This window comes from Adiantum capillus-veneris, chromosome 10, assembly GCF_014529385.1.
Source record: "Adiantum capillus-veneris isolate H3 chromosome 10, ASM1452938v2, whole genome shotgun sequence".
NCBI lineage: Eukaryota > Viridiplantae > Streptophyta > Polypodiopsida > Polypodiales > Pteridaceae > Adiantum > Adiantum capillus-veneris.
In genome coordinates this window covers 26,610,331-26,625,745 of record NC_140940.1, presented here as the reverse complement: position 1 = coordinate 26,625,745, position 15,415 = coordinate 26,610,331, and positions in this window count along the sequence as shown.

The following is a 15,415-nucleotide window of genomic DNA, read 5'->3' as shown; positions in this document are numbered from 1 at the left end:
AGACGCGGATTATTGGAGTACTTATTAGCATGGAAAATATCAATAGAGTACTCAAGGGATTATTTGCTGGTAGATATGGAATTAAAAAGGCAGCAAATATGAGAGGGTAGCATGATGGAACATTGGTTTGCCTGTTGTAGTCCACTCAAGGTGCATAGGTGGAAGCAAAAAAGAGTGTCTAATGCATATGTCCAATGGGTGGACATCCTATTTATGCATACACAAAAATGCATGGAAAATAATATGTTGTGCAAGAAGGATTTTGAGGGGTTCTTTAAAAAGATGGTGTAGCTATAAAATCATATGACATGGATTTGCACGATGGCACCCCTTTAAGAATGGTTTTTATCGTCGAGGATGTGTGCTCTCATCTTATTGTGCACGGTTCATGAGTGTTGGACTCTACAACACTCCACCAATTGTAAGTTAATAGACTTTGACTCTTATGCTCATCTCATCCAGCATGAGCGACCTGAATTAGATATTCTCAACTCTTCCAGCTCGAGTATAAGCCTAATAACTACGACTCTTAGCACAGAGTTTAATACGACATGAAGCTTTGGGACTAACACTTTGTTCATTTTATGGCTCAGCAGCCCGACTCTGACTATGCCAAAGAGTGTTTTTTTGCACCCTGGCGACTTGACTTTTTACATTCTTGTGCTTACTACAAACATTTCTTCAGGTAAAAGTAAGTTTGAATCCTCAAAAAGAGGATTAGTGAAGGACCAAGTTGGCATTGAAGGTTTCTTTTGCCATACCTATTTTTTCATCTTTGAATCTGCATTCACGTTGGTTGGGTTGTCCGTCTTTGACTGTGAAGACTCCATTATTTGTTTGATTCTCCAATTGGGCCTGTTGTAAGAAGTCTCTAATGTTGTTGATGAAGAGAGAGCATTGGAAGACTTAGGAATCCAAATCTCTTGATGACCTTTGTATCTCCATTGTTGACTTTGCTTCGCTCTAGGTCTTGCTAATTTTTCGAGATCTTCATGCAGGTCTGGTATAGCTGCAGTTGGCTTATGTTTGATTGGTAGCCAAATCCTTGTATACCTTGTGTAGAATCCTTGTCCAAAAGGAAATTCTTTGAGATCTGTCTCTATTCTATATCCCCTTGAGAGTTGTAGCATCTTTTGATGTTGTTTTATTGTATACTTTCTTCTTAAGTATCCTAGGATATTGTCGAAGTTGATACCTTCTGGGCCTTCTTTCTTGGGAGGGACTTGACATTTTCGCATATGCTCTAATCTGCGGTTTTGGTATCCATATGTGTCTATTACCTCTATAGTACTCATGTTTCTTGAAGCTCCATTGTGATGTTCTCCATCCCATGTGTTTGTCTTTTTGTGTTGATTTCTCGTCTTTAATCCAAATTGGATCATTGACTTTGACTAAACTGCTCAAAACAAACACTTGCTTAACTTTGCTTTGCTTTCTTGAGTACTTTGGCTGAATATCTTTGCTTTTCTGGGTGTCTCTTTAGAGGTTTCAGTTGGGTCAGCAATTGATTTGAAGATTTCAAATCCTGACTTGCTTGAAGAAGCTAATCTATAAAGGTTCTTTGATGTAGAGGCATATGCTGTCATACCTTTTGTGCTAATCGATGGAAGTTCCACTTTAGCTTTAACTTTGTCTGCAAAATTTGCCTTTCATTCTTGTGACTTTTGCAACTCTGAATCTAGCCTTAACCGGTACCTGTAAATGTTGTTGGCTACCTCTTGGAAAAACGAGTATTAGCATTGTATCTTCTTTGTAGGCCTTGTGTTGGTCTAACCATTGATGTCCAAGGATGACATTTGCAAGCATTTCCTTTGAAGGCTTCACTTGAAACTTCACCTACTCTTCATGATTTTGGATGCTAAGGGTACCAACCATTTCTTCTTGACTTGTAGCCTTAGCCAGAGCCTTAGCCATGATTTCTCTATTATATAGCTTGCCTGGAGTAATCTCTAGAATGCTCTGGATGTTGTCTGCAACCATATTGCAATTTGCTTCTTTATTCAGTAGAGCATTGCATCTGACACTTGCTCCTTTTGTACTACTGAGAACTATAGCTATTCTCATTGTTGCTTCTATTGAAGATTTCTGTCCTGCTTTTGCCATGGTCTCATCTTGATCTAACTGTGTCTCTATGGAGGGTGGCTTGAGACTCTATTTTCCACCCTGTCTTTCATCAATTGTTTTAGCTGGCAATGTCTGGATCTTTGGACTTCCTATTTCTTCTTGATTTTTTGCAACTCAGTTCTTCTTAACTTCTGGCTTTGACGGCATTCTCTGTTCAATAGCTTCCGTGGTTGCTTTTTGTTCTGTCTAGTCTGCACTTGCTATTGCTTGATTTTCTTTAAGCCCTTTTGAAGTTCGATTTGATGGAGATGAATCATCTTCAATAAAATCTGCTTTGATATAAGTCTCCATTTTAATTGTGCTTGAGGACCTTGTGTTGTCGTCCGTGGGTGACCATTGTTGGTCTTCATTGTTTGTTGTCAATGACTCCGTCATGTTTGCATTCTACATCTCTATCATCTTCTGAGCCATTGACATTCCCATTATGATGTTGTCTGGAATATCTTTTGTTGTGATCACGTGGAATTGAGCTATGATGATCTGTGAGCGTACTTCAATGATGGTGGAGATGATTCCCCAGCATTCTGCTCGTTTGTTTCCTGATATACTCACAATTTCAGGAGCATCTTCTAGTTGTGGTTGGCCACATTTTTTCCAAGTGCAAAAAGACATGAGGTTCTTGCCTAGTTGAAAATCTAGTTTTACTTCACTTGACAGCTTTTCTTTGTGTTCACCAATAATGTTGCACTTGATCTATTTCTTTCTGTATTGACTACTTTTGTTGTGGCAGTGTCCTTTGGTTGAGCTTTATATGCATTTTATTTGCTTTGATCACCTGCTTCCGTTGATGTTGACTCCATTGGTTGTAATATTGTACTTTTTGTTTGCAATTGATGATCATTATCCGCCTACATCTGAATAACCTTTGATCTTAGAAGATCCACTGTACTTTTTGGTAGAATCTATCTCTTTGGAGGAGATTTGGGTGGTGACCTTTGTGTAGCCTTCTGAATTTTAGCTTCCGTTGATTTTGACTTTTTTGTTACCTGTTTTGGAAGCTTGAGGCTTTGCATCATCTTCAGATAGTCTTTGACTTCAGTCGGCGGGCCATCCATAGGGGTTTGTACAAAGATCGTGATCTTGCTTATATTCATTACTCTGTGCATCTTGATATGTGTATGTGAGCTTGATCACATGTAACTGTTTGAACACTATGGGATATGCCGGCTTTTGGCTTTGACTTGTGGGTATCATCTGAAACTTTTGTCCTTGAAGATCTTCATATAAGCATTTGTCTGCAGATCTTGAGGGAACGTGGGTCAATTGGAAACTTCCAACAACCATATGATTTTTCAATGGTTTCTGTCTTGAAGGGGTCTGTTGCTTAAAGGCTCTAGGGCTTCTAACTGGTGTAGCATTTCCTGGTACATAAGCTGAGCTTGATGGATTTGTAGCACCCCCCTTTCTAGGGTGATCACTATAGCCTGCTTCATTGTAAGAGTTCAAAATTGTTTGGCTCTGATTTAGTCTCACTTTTTTGGGACTGTGAAGGTACACTTTGGGTAGCACTGTTGATGGGCATCTATAAACCTTCTACATAGTTTCCTATGTATCTCCGTGAAACAAGACAAATTATTCTCCTAGTCAAGTTGTAGATAGCATTATCTTTGCCCTAATATTGTCTATCCCATGGGTCTCCTATGATATGAGCTTCTGTGGTTTCAAGACCCAAGGCATCATAGATGCTAGACTCTCGTCTATATCTACGATTGTTTTGGTCAAAGTATATGCTCATTTGGTTACAATGTCGAAGTTTGATTTTTGATGGAGGAGAGTTTGGCTCTGAACAGATTTCTGGGTTTACTCGGGTAATATCCTTTCATCTCTAGAGAGGATGGGCTATAATAGATTCTTTCCTCTGAAATGAACCATCCTTTCTGATCTATTTGGATGCATTTCTATGAGTTGGTATGTGGGCCGTTCAAACACTGGTTGATCCTTTTTGTACAGTTTTCCTTTTTGGTCCACATAGTATGCAAATGAATTATGGGTGCCATACAAAGCAAACATCATTCTGTCTGATGTGCCCCTTAGACTCGTGAATGATTGCACACTTGTGGCAGTGGATGCAGAATCATTTTCAAACCTAACAGTCTTTTCAACCTTTGGTGATATCTGGACACCTTGACCAAATTCATGCAAGAATTTCTTGTTCAAAGAATCAATTTTAAGCTTTACAGGTGTGTGTGCATCTTTATGCTGATTTTGAACTTGCAGTTCTTTTACTGGTGCTTCTAATGGTAATGTAGAATCATCCGATTGCATTAAAAGTGACAAGGTAGATGCACTTACATCGAGATTCGCATTTCCAATTTTCGTTGTACCTTGCTTGGTGGTTGATGTGTCCTTGTTGTCTGGATTTCTTGCACAATCTTCAAAAGAATGTCATGACTGGTGGTATTTCAGCTGGTTCTGTCATGTCAAGCTCTAGATGAGAAGTTTTTGCTTCTATGCTTGCCAAGTTATCGACATCTTCTTTCAGAACGCTAAGCATTAGGCTATAAGCTGCTCTATCTTGACCTTTGTATTGTCTTTGGCTTGGTTCTCCAATTAGGTTGGCTTCAATTGGTCGATCTGTTGGATCTTGCATTTCTAGTTCTCGACTATAGATTTGACCACTGTAATCCATGTGATTGCATGTGCATTAAATGGATGCTTTGCGAGCTTGTGCAGGTTTCTGGATAAACATATGGGTTGACTTTTTGAACTTTTATCTGCACTTCATCTTTGAGCTTGCAATACATAGCTCCATTGAAGTCTGTGCACATCTAGGAGTTCTCTGAATCTGGCTTTACTCTGATCAATAGGATCTTGGCTCATGTGTTGCTTTTACTGCTCATCAAATTCAATGCAATTACTTGCACTTGCCCGTTTCTAGCATGCAAAATTTTGAAATATATCTGTCTCTTGCTCGCTTTTTTTTTGGCTGATCTGATTCGCTTTGCGCGGTGTAATTTTCTTGGCATTGCTTTTTTCGACTTGTTCGCCTTTTCGCTGTTTGTTTCGTGTGTCTCTCCGACGGTGCGTTTTCTGTTTTTTTGAGTCTTACTGGCTCTTTCGACGACTTTCTTTTTATTTTTATTAATTTTTTGTGCAATTTTGAATTTTCTATTTTTTAGTATTTTTATGATTTTTTAATAATTTTTTTGCAAGAGTTTTGATTTTTAAAGAATTTTTTGTGAATTTTAGAATTTTTGAAGGTTTTTTGAATTTTTTGATTTATTGTGAATTTTTTAGGTCAATTTTATTTTTAATGGTTTTCTATGAGTTTTTTGAATTTTCTATATTTTTTGTAAATTATCTGTGGAATTTTTTTTTTAAAGAATGAATTTTCTATGAGGTTTTTATTTTTTGTGAATTTTTATGAGTTTTTCTTTTTTTAATTATTTAAATCTTTTTTTATTTTTTATTGGCTTTTTGTCTCTTTGTATTGTTTTTATTTTTTTTTTATGTTTTTGTTTTTGTTTTTTATATAATTAATGCACCTTTAAAATAATCATTAAAAAAAACCTTACCTGGCAGCGTGTGCACGCGTTGACGGCGGGGTGAATTACGCTTGGCGTGTAGCGCCAAAGGACGTGTACCAGCATGGAGAGGCAGCAAGGGTCGCGGGCCTGGCGGTGCTGACGTTGCTCACACGCGGGGTGAGTTGACAGCAGGGTGCAGACAGCGGTGAAGCGGGTCCCAAGGCCGCCCGCAGAGGAGAGACAAGGCAGGGAGCAGGGGCCGAGTACGACGGGGAAGGGGAGAGTGTACGAGCCTGCGGACTCAATGGGGAGGAGAGAGAGAAATGGCGGGGTCTGAGCGGTGCAGGAGAGAGAGAGAGAGAGAGAGAGAGAGAGAGAGAGAGAGAGAGAGAGAGAGAGAGAGAGAGAGAGAGAGAGAGAGAGAGAGAGAGAGAGAGAGAGTACGAGAAAACGACAAGGCGCATGAATTCTGGGCTGGCAACATGCAGCGCACGAGAGAGAGAGAGAGAGAGAGAGAGAGAGAGAGAGAGAGAGAGAGAGAGAGAGAGTCTAGGAGTGTGTGTGTGTGTGTGAGAGAGAGAGAAAAGACAAAAAGGGAGAGAGAGAGAGGGTCAGCGGGGGGAGAGAGGGATAAAAAAGAGAGAGTGGAGAGGAGAGAGAGTGTGAACAATCGCGATTCAGGAGAGAGAAGGAGGGGGGGTTAGTGAGAGAGTATTAATAAGCGTTAGTGAGGGGGAATTAGAGAGAGAGTTGTGGAGGGTGTTCACGCGAAGAGAGAAAAAAAGAAAAAGAGTATTTTAATGTCGACGGAAACTATCCCAACAGACCGTGAAGATCTATCCACCAACGAGGAAAGTTTTATGTGCCACAAGGCAAGGGTGTCGAGCTCAAAAATTATTTTTTTATTTTATTTTATTTTCAAACGTCCAAGAATGCCGAGAATTAGCCGAAACGCTAGAATTCATCCGAAAATCAAAAAAATCGCTAGAAAATCCCAAAAATTGTCCAAAAAATGCAAAAAAAATACCGGAAAATTCTAGAAATGGCTAAAAATCATTGGCAATCACAATCAAACACTTTCGACATGCATAAGCACACCAAAAATAGCATTTTTTATCGAAAATACCAAATTTGACAAAATCATCAACCCGGCCCCTGAAGATAGTAAAACGCTCAAAATTTGAAAAACAAAAGCCCAAATGCGCTCAAAATCAAGCCGTAAATACACACTCAAAACAGCTCGTAAAGATCGGAAGATATAATTTTTTATGGAATTAAGCAAAAATTATTGCAAGAATTAGTAAAAATTTACCAAAAATTTACAAAAATATCCAAAAAATACCTTTTTTTTTTTTGAAAATTCTCCACACATAGGGGATTAGTACAGCCAAATAAAATTACAAAAAGCACATCAATTCAATTGCCAAATAATTTGATCAATAAAACCCAAACTAAGCAATTAAACTGGCAAAATTAGAGATAAAATTAGGTCAGAATTTAAGGCATTAGGAGTGTCTAAATCCCTATTTTGAGCTCAAAAACTCTGCAATTAACCATTACACACACCAAACATGCAATCAAAAATGGAATTAATCATGCACATTAAGCACTTTTTAGGCGCACACACACTAATAATTGGCAGGTTTTACCAATCTTTAGGTGCGTACACAAAAGGGTAACTCTTGTTGCAATTGCAATGTGATTCCACAAATCTCTAGCTGGGCATGACCACAACACAAATCAATCATCACAATTGAAAAATCATTACGCACCCATTGATTTTTAGGTGCATAATCAAGGGCAAAATAGTGCACACACACATAAAATTAAACATACACACACTCAATTGGAATGCACACACACTTGATTTTAGTGCACACACACTTGAAATTGACCATTCAAGCATGCAATTAGATCAATTAGGCACACAATTAGCAACACACATTCACCAATTAACAATTGAACTTGTCAAATTCATATGCCACCAAGTCTGGAAAATTTTGGCATTAAAACGGAATGAAAACGAACAATCCAAAAATTTTCAAAGCGACATAGCATCAGCATTATATTGCACCAACATGGCATTGACATTACACTACATCATGGTAGAGTCTCTACACAATTCTACACATGTTTAGATTCTAGAGAGGTTGAGAATACCACTTTGATTACCTTTCCAATGAAGATCGATTGAAGGTTGAAAGCTCCAATCCTTCGTAGAAAATTAGTGTGTAAGTTAAAAAAATTAGTAAAATTAGCAAGAGGTTAGTGTGAAATTAGAGTGTGTAAATACACAAAGGCAAGATACAATGACAAATTAGGAGAAAATGAACACATTGCTTCACGCATACACATCCGAAATCCACAAAACCATAAACACACAAGTGAAATTAGTGAGGAGACACATCCGATTATGTCACAATTACACTAGCGTAGGCCATGGTCCTTGGCACCGGTGCCAAATGTTGGGGATTTCCATCGTTGCATAACTCCAATGACCAAAAAAAATATCAATCCGGAGGGATGAGCTACCCAGCTAGGGCATGGAAACACTCACACGATTAGTTAACTAATCATGGAAACACGAATGGTTGACTCTACGAGGTGAGATTCTCCACCTATGGAGGAGCTAAACCACAATGATGGGCAATCTCCACATCCACTTTCTTCACCTCCAATCAACCCAATCACACACTAACAATTGCAAGACGCACACAACACTAATCCTATCATGCAACACACTAATCACAAGCACACACATAAATCTATCGAGCACCACACTCCAATCAAACCTACATGCATACACAACCAAGAGAGGGCAATCACACAAGATTAGAGAGGGATTAACCACTAAATTAGTTAAGATCTAACTAATCAAAGCATCATAGGCTATCATAAGAAGCATGAGAGAGACATAGTGAAAGAGAATTAAGCATTGATTAGTATTAACCAAGTCACATAAGCAAGGAGAAGCTCAAGGACTCCATAGCCACACACCTCAAGAGCTCTCACCAAAGAGTTCTCTCAACAAATGAGCTTGAGAACCCTAATTCCTTTACACACTGCTTTATATATTTAGTGTAAAAATATGCAATGTCCATGCGTCGAAGGCCTTTAGGGCTCCACCACTTATTGAATCTGCAACCTATGCACACTAACTGTCCTATTTTTTACAGCTTGGAACTCCCATTAAGCCCGTAACACATTAAAATATTACAATGGCTTGAAATAAATCGGGAACTTACAATACATGGCCATTTTGGGAAATTTGGAAAATGTGTAACTCCAATTTTTACTGCTTCTTCATATTGATGTTCGATGTGCATTCTTATGTTTTCGGTCTTTAGCAGCTTCTGTTAACCTACCTTGACTCAGTTAACACGTACCTTGTAATAAAAAAGATATTCAAATTTTTAAAAAACATGTATAAAAAAAGAGAAAATGAATTTTCCATTATCTCTCTCTACACTGACATGGCATTTCTCACAAGGCCAAATGTGAGTCCAAACTTTTCCTAATGTGTAGTTGTTGCTACTACTTCTTTTTGTGATCCTTGAAATAGCTATTAGCATATGATAGGTGGATGTCTTTTTTTTCACAATTAGTGCATTTTTTGTTTTTGCAACATTCTTTGGCTTGATGTCCTGGTATTCCAGAAGTGAAACATTTGGTTTTTGATGATGAAGCTAGGTATACATTCCCTCCACTTGAAGTCAATTTTGCATCCTTCTTTTGTTTCTTTTCTTCTTTTTGCACGAAAGTTATGACATCTGAAAACTCTATCGTAGGTTCTTTCTCCTCTATTGACATAGCTTTTAGGTAAATCACTAAGAAATGCACCTACTTTGTCATTTTGGGAACTTCACACTGAATATAGGTAAGTTGAGTGATTGACTAAGCTAGAAATGTCTTGACCCTCTTTCTTTGTGAGTTTGTACATTTGTCTCTTTGGACTCGCTATAGACTTTTGGCTTTGGCCCCAAGGTTGATCTCTAAGACTATCCAAGCATAATGAGCACTACACACTCATCAACAAAATGCACATGCTTGAAAAGTTTTAATAATCCCCTACTCCTACTCATCTCTAGAAGATACGTGAGTGGTGATGATGGATGAGCAGCAGCTAGTTGTGGTTGTTGTGCAATGGGTGCCTGACTAATAACTATACCTTTTTTCTTCATAAGAAACCCTTGGAACTTGATTTTTCAAGTATGGATACCAACACTATTGAGCTTGGCAATCCCATTCTCTCCTTGTGTGTCGATGGAGTAGTCTACTATCCATACATGTCTAGACTCCATACATGTGAACAAATACCAAATCATCTCATACGCTAGTATGGCACTTACACCCATTGAGGAATGTTTAAATTTCTTTAAAGAGAGGGGCATAATTTTACTTTCCCAAAGAAGCTCCTAACTTGATTTTTTCCTTAAGGTGTTGGCCCCCAAAAAATCTTGAAGAAAGAAACAAGTTTAAAGATGATGCGCACTTGTACTTACTTGGCAATGTGGGAATTGAAGGAGTACGCGTGGAAGTGCAACGCGAGAGAGAGTGCGAGAAGAAGAGCACGACGATATGGTGAACTCGCTCTACTGTAATGTGTAGAGCATAGTGAGTTCTTATTAGATTTTTACAAAAGAACATGTGTACATACCTGGCGGCCCGCCCACTTACCTGGGCGACCACATTGGGCTTTATACCCCAACAACCTCCCACTTAAAGTCCAATGTGGTACTTTAAGTGTGAGAGAAGCTACTATACAAGCTAATATACAAGAGATGTAGAGAAGTGATGTACTACCCTACACCTAACTGCTTGTGAAAATGCGCAAAGCTCTCTGAGGGAAGTCCTTTTGTAAGTAGATCAGCAGGATTTTCTGTGGTGTGAACTTTGACAAGCTGAAGTTGCTTATCCTCGAGCATTTCCCTAATGAAATGATACTTCACATCCACATGCTTTGTCTTTGAGTGATAAACTGGATTGCGAGCCAATTGTATAGCACTTTGACTATCACAATATAACACAGGCATCTCTTCTTTGATTCCCAAATCTGTTACTACTCGATTAAGCGAAATTGATTCTTTGCATGCCTCTGATGCTGCAACATATTCAGCCTCTGTAGTAGACTGAGTAACATAATCTTGTAATCTAGAATGCCATGATACTGCTCCACCAGCCAATGTAAAGACATACCCTGACGTAGACCTTCGGTTGTCTAAGTCACCTGCATAATCTGAGTCTGTAAAACCCTTTACACTTAGCTCCTGACTCCCATAGCATATACGCATACTCTTTGTAGCTTTCAGGTATCTCAATATTCCTTTCACTCCCTCCCAATGTTTCTTGCCTGGGTTTGACATGTATCGACTTACTACTCCCACTGCAAATGCAATGTCTGGGCGAGTAGCAATCATTGCATACATCAAACTACCCACTACATACGCATATGGAATCTTATCCATTTCAGCCTGTTCTTCCTCAGACACAGGACAATCTTGTTTGCTAAGTTTCACATATGGTGGCAATGGAACACTCAATGCCTTTCCCTTCTCCATATTGAAACGTTGCAAAACCTTGTCAATATACTCTGTTTGAGATAACCAAATCAACTTCTTTGATCTGTCTCTCTCAATGCGCATACCAAGTATATGACTTGCCTCACCCATGTCTTTCATGTCAAACGATTTTGCCATCTTTGACTTCAAAGCTGAAATTTCTTCCAAGTGCTTGCCAGCAATCAACATGTCATCCACATACAAAATAAGGATCATCCAACTACCATCCTTAGCCTTCTTTGTATATAGACAGTGATCGAACTCACTACGTTTGTAGCCTTGAGAAAGCATAAAGTTGTGGAATTTATGGTACCATGCCCTCGGTGATTGTTTTAAGCCATAAAGACTCTTTAACAACTGGCATACCCAATCTTCCTTGCCTTTCTCAACAAACCCTTCTGGCTGCTGCATGTAAATTTCCACATCTAAATCACCATGCAAGAACGCTGTCTTGACATCCATTTGGTGCAACACCAAATCTAATATGGAAACCAATGCAAGAAAGCATCTCAATGTAGTCATCTTGACCACCGGAGAGAAGACTTCATCAAAGTCAATGCCTTGTTCTTGCTTAAAGCCCTTGGCAACAAGCCTTGCTTTGTACTTTGGCTGACTATCATGAGCGGTGATCTTATACCTGTAAACCCATTTACAAGGTAGAGCCTTTTTGCCCTGTGGTAATTTAACTAGCTTCCATGTCTTGTTTTTATGCAGAGCTGTCATCTCTGACTGCATGGCCATTTGCCAATTCCCGGAGTCCTTCATTTTCACTGCTTCCTTGTAACATGAAGGCTCATTGCAATCAACCAACATGACATACTTCATAGATGGAAAAAACCTATCAGGAGGTCGCATGACACGTCCAGATCTACGCACAATAGGTGGCTCAGGCTCAGCCACAACCTGTGGTTCCACTCTATCCTGTCCTTGCTCCTCTTGAGCCCTGACATTTTGTCTTGCACGTGCAGGTCCATCTTCTTGGAAGACAACTCTTCTAATCTCCTCAACCCTCTCTGGTTTAGAATGATATTTGGATTCATTAAAGTGAACATCATTGCTGCGGACAACCTTTCTAGATTCGGGATCCCAAAGTCTGTACCCCATCTCCCCAGAATTACCATAGCCTAGAAAGATGCACTTTCTACTCTTTGGCTCAAGTTTGTTCCTAAATTCCTTTGGAACGTGAGTATATGCCTCACAGCCAAAGACTCTAAGATGCTTGTATGAGGGCATTTTGCCTGACCATACCATCTCTGGCACTGAATCCTTCTGCAAAACCTTGCTAGGAGATCTATTTACAAGATGAACAGCTGTTGATACAGCTTCAACCCAAAACCCATTTGGCAGTTGTGCATTAGACAACATACTTCTGACCTTCTCTTGTATGGTCCTATTCATCCTCTCAGCAACACCATTTTGAGAAGGATTGTAAGGAGCAATAAGTTCACGTTTTATACCTTTTGACTCACAAAAGTCCTGAAAGGCCTTTGAAACATACTCTCCACCATTGTCAGTGCGTAAGCATTTAAGCTTCTTGCCACTCTAATTCTCCACAGGTGTCACAAACGTTTTGAAAACACTAAACGGTTCATCCTTGTGATTGAGAAAGTAAACCCATACTTTCCTCGAGTAATCATCTATAAATGTCATAAAGTAAGAAGCTCCCCCTAGAGATAGGTTAGGCATAGGTCCACACAAATCACTATGAACAAGTGCCAACTGTGTATCTCTTCTACTGCTTCTATGCTTATGTGGCTTCTGTGTTTGCTTACCATACAGACAATGTTCACAGAATTCAAAATCATTAAATGAAAATCCAGGCAAATAACCAGAACGAGACAAGATTTCCATTCCCTTCTTGGACATATGTCCTAACCGGCTATGCCACAAAGAAACGTTCGGCTGCTCGGTTACATTGATTACATTTTTAGAGACATTTGATACATAAATCATGTAAAGTCCTCCAGACTTTACTCCATGTGCTACTGTCATAGAACCCTTGGATATCTTCCACATGTTCTGTCCAAAAATGGTGACGTAGCCAGCATCATCCATTTCACTCCATTCATCTTCGTCCATATCTTGTGGTTTTATCCCCTTGAGCTTTATAGGTTTTATCTGCTTCTTTTGTACCAACACGTGCCAAATCTGCTTCTTCCACAATGGGAAATTGGTTCCATCCAGCTTCTTGATATTGTAAAGAGCAGTGTCCTATGATCCAGCCATAGCTACGCTTCACAGTAGTTTATTTTTCTGGGAAAAATTCGGCAGAGTGTCCCCTGTAAACTGACCTCTGAACCAATATCAACCTGTCAAATGAACCAAGAAAGCTTCACATTCTGCAGAAATTTTGGCAGAGTCTCCTTTGTAAAATGTCTCTGGTGTACTAAAAAACAGACCAAAAAACAGCTCAAAAAAACTGCCTCTCTGACACTGTAAGCTGTGGGTAAACCTATCCTGCACCTGTACTGTCTCTGACTGTTCTGTCACTGTCCTGTAAGCATAGACTGCGAGAATGCCTCAACGGCAGTAAAGCAAAGATGCAATCCCAACTGTCTAACTCACAGTCAATACATCCTAGCTGCCTATCTAAGGGTGCTCGAGGGATCGCTCCAAGACCTGTATCACCGAAAGGATCTCAACATTCGAGAATCCCCCAGCTCAATAAAACCTCACTCGACCCTCAACAAAGGCTGCAGTAAATCTGACAGTACATAGACTTCCCACAAAGTCATACATCCACAAATTTCCCATTGTATGCTATAACCGCTGCGGCGGTTGTTTGCTGCGTGACTCACAGCCAGCAAACCCTCAACAGACATACATCATCTCTGACAATACATCCCATGTGGAAGTACCTGCAATGTCAGGATGAAATCTGGAATATCAAACAGCAAACACAAGCTACCTGATGAACTAGTGGATGTCGCCTACAGTCTGTGTGTAGATGCGCCCGTGTCGTATGTGACACGCCTCCAAGAACTGTGAGCCGTCCTTCGATGTGTAGACAGCCACAAATCAACACTCTGGGAGTGTCGATATCCTCAGCACCTTCAGTCGTAGGCCGAAAACCCCAAATTTGCAGCGTCGGATCTGCACCCGCTAAGACCACGTAGTCGAAAATGGCCTGCGCAGAACTTTGTCGAAGCCAAACGGTGACCGAGATGACCTCAGAATGAAATTCTGAGCACACCTAGCCCTACGGGCTGGCCCACAAGATTTGGGGCCGTGCCTTTGCCTGTCGAATTTCACTCCAATCTGAGCTGGTGACTCTAGCCTCCTGCAGTGCTGCCCCGAGCCTCGATCTGAGCTTTGATACCAGTTGAAGGAGTACGCACGAAAGTGTGACGCGAGAGAGAGTGCGAGAAGAAGAGCACGACGATATGGTGAACTCGCTCTACTGTAATGTGTAGAGCATAGTGAGTTTTTATTAGGTTTTTACAAAAGAACATGTGTACATACCTGGCGGCCCGCCCACTTACCTGAGCGACCACATTGGGCTTTATACCCCAACAGGAATTGTCCTTTCCTTAGAGTACTCTGGATATAGCACTTGTGATGCTACGGGACATGTCCTTCTCAGTGGGTAGCACCAAAAGACAGTTCAGGGATTGACCATTCTATAGAATTAGCCCCTCGGTGCAATGTGCTTGTTACCCTTGAACCATCAATTGGACGGTAACAAAGTATATCTTTTAATTCTTTACTTTGAAATAGCATACTAAAAAGAAATAACTTTATGAGTATAAGCATGTTAAAGTGCACACAAATAGCGTCTCAAAAAATGCTAACTAGTGCAAATTTGATGTATACTAACTAGCACAAGAACATGAGCTACATCTCCAAGGTCAATGCATATTATATTTTTTTTTCTTCAAACTCACAATTGTGAGTAGATGGATTGTATTCACCATAAAAAAAAGAACGTGTGCAAAGTAAACTCAAGCTCACTTTGAGCCTTGAGGGAGTATGTGATACATCAAAGGGCTCCAAAGCACCAACCACAGGTGAGCCATTACCCATGCCAACTTACACATTGTTATCGATCATGATAGCAAGAATAGCATGATTCCACTCATCCGAGTTTTTCCTTTTTCCAATGGAAATAACCACTTCCTTGCTTTTGTGGATGATCTTCGTGAAGCCAGATATTGAGAGGTCATTCTCAAAAACCCGTCGGTTCCTAGATTTTCAAACGTGTTGAAGGTAGAAAAACCTAACAATTTGATTGAATATTAGCAACGCTTGAATTTTCATCGCTTTCCC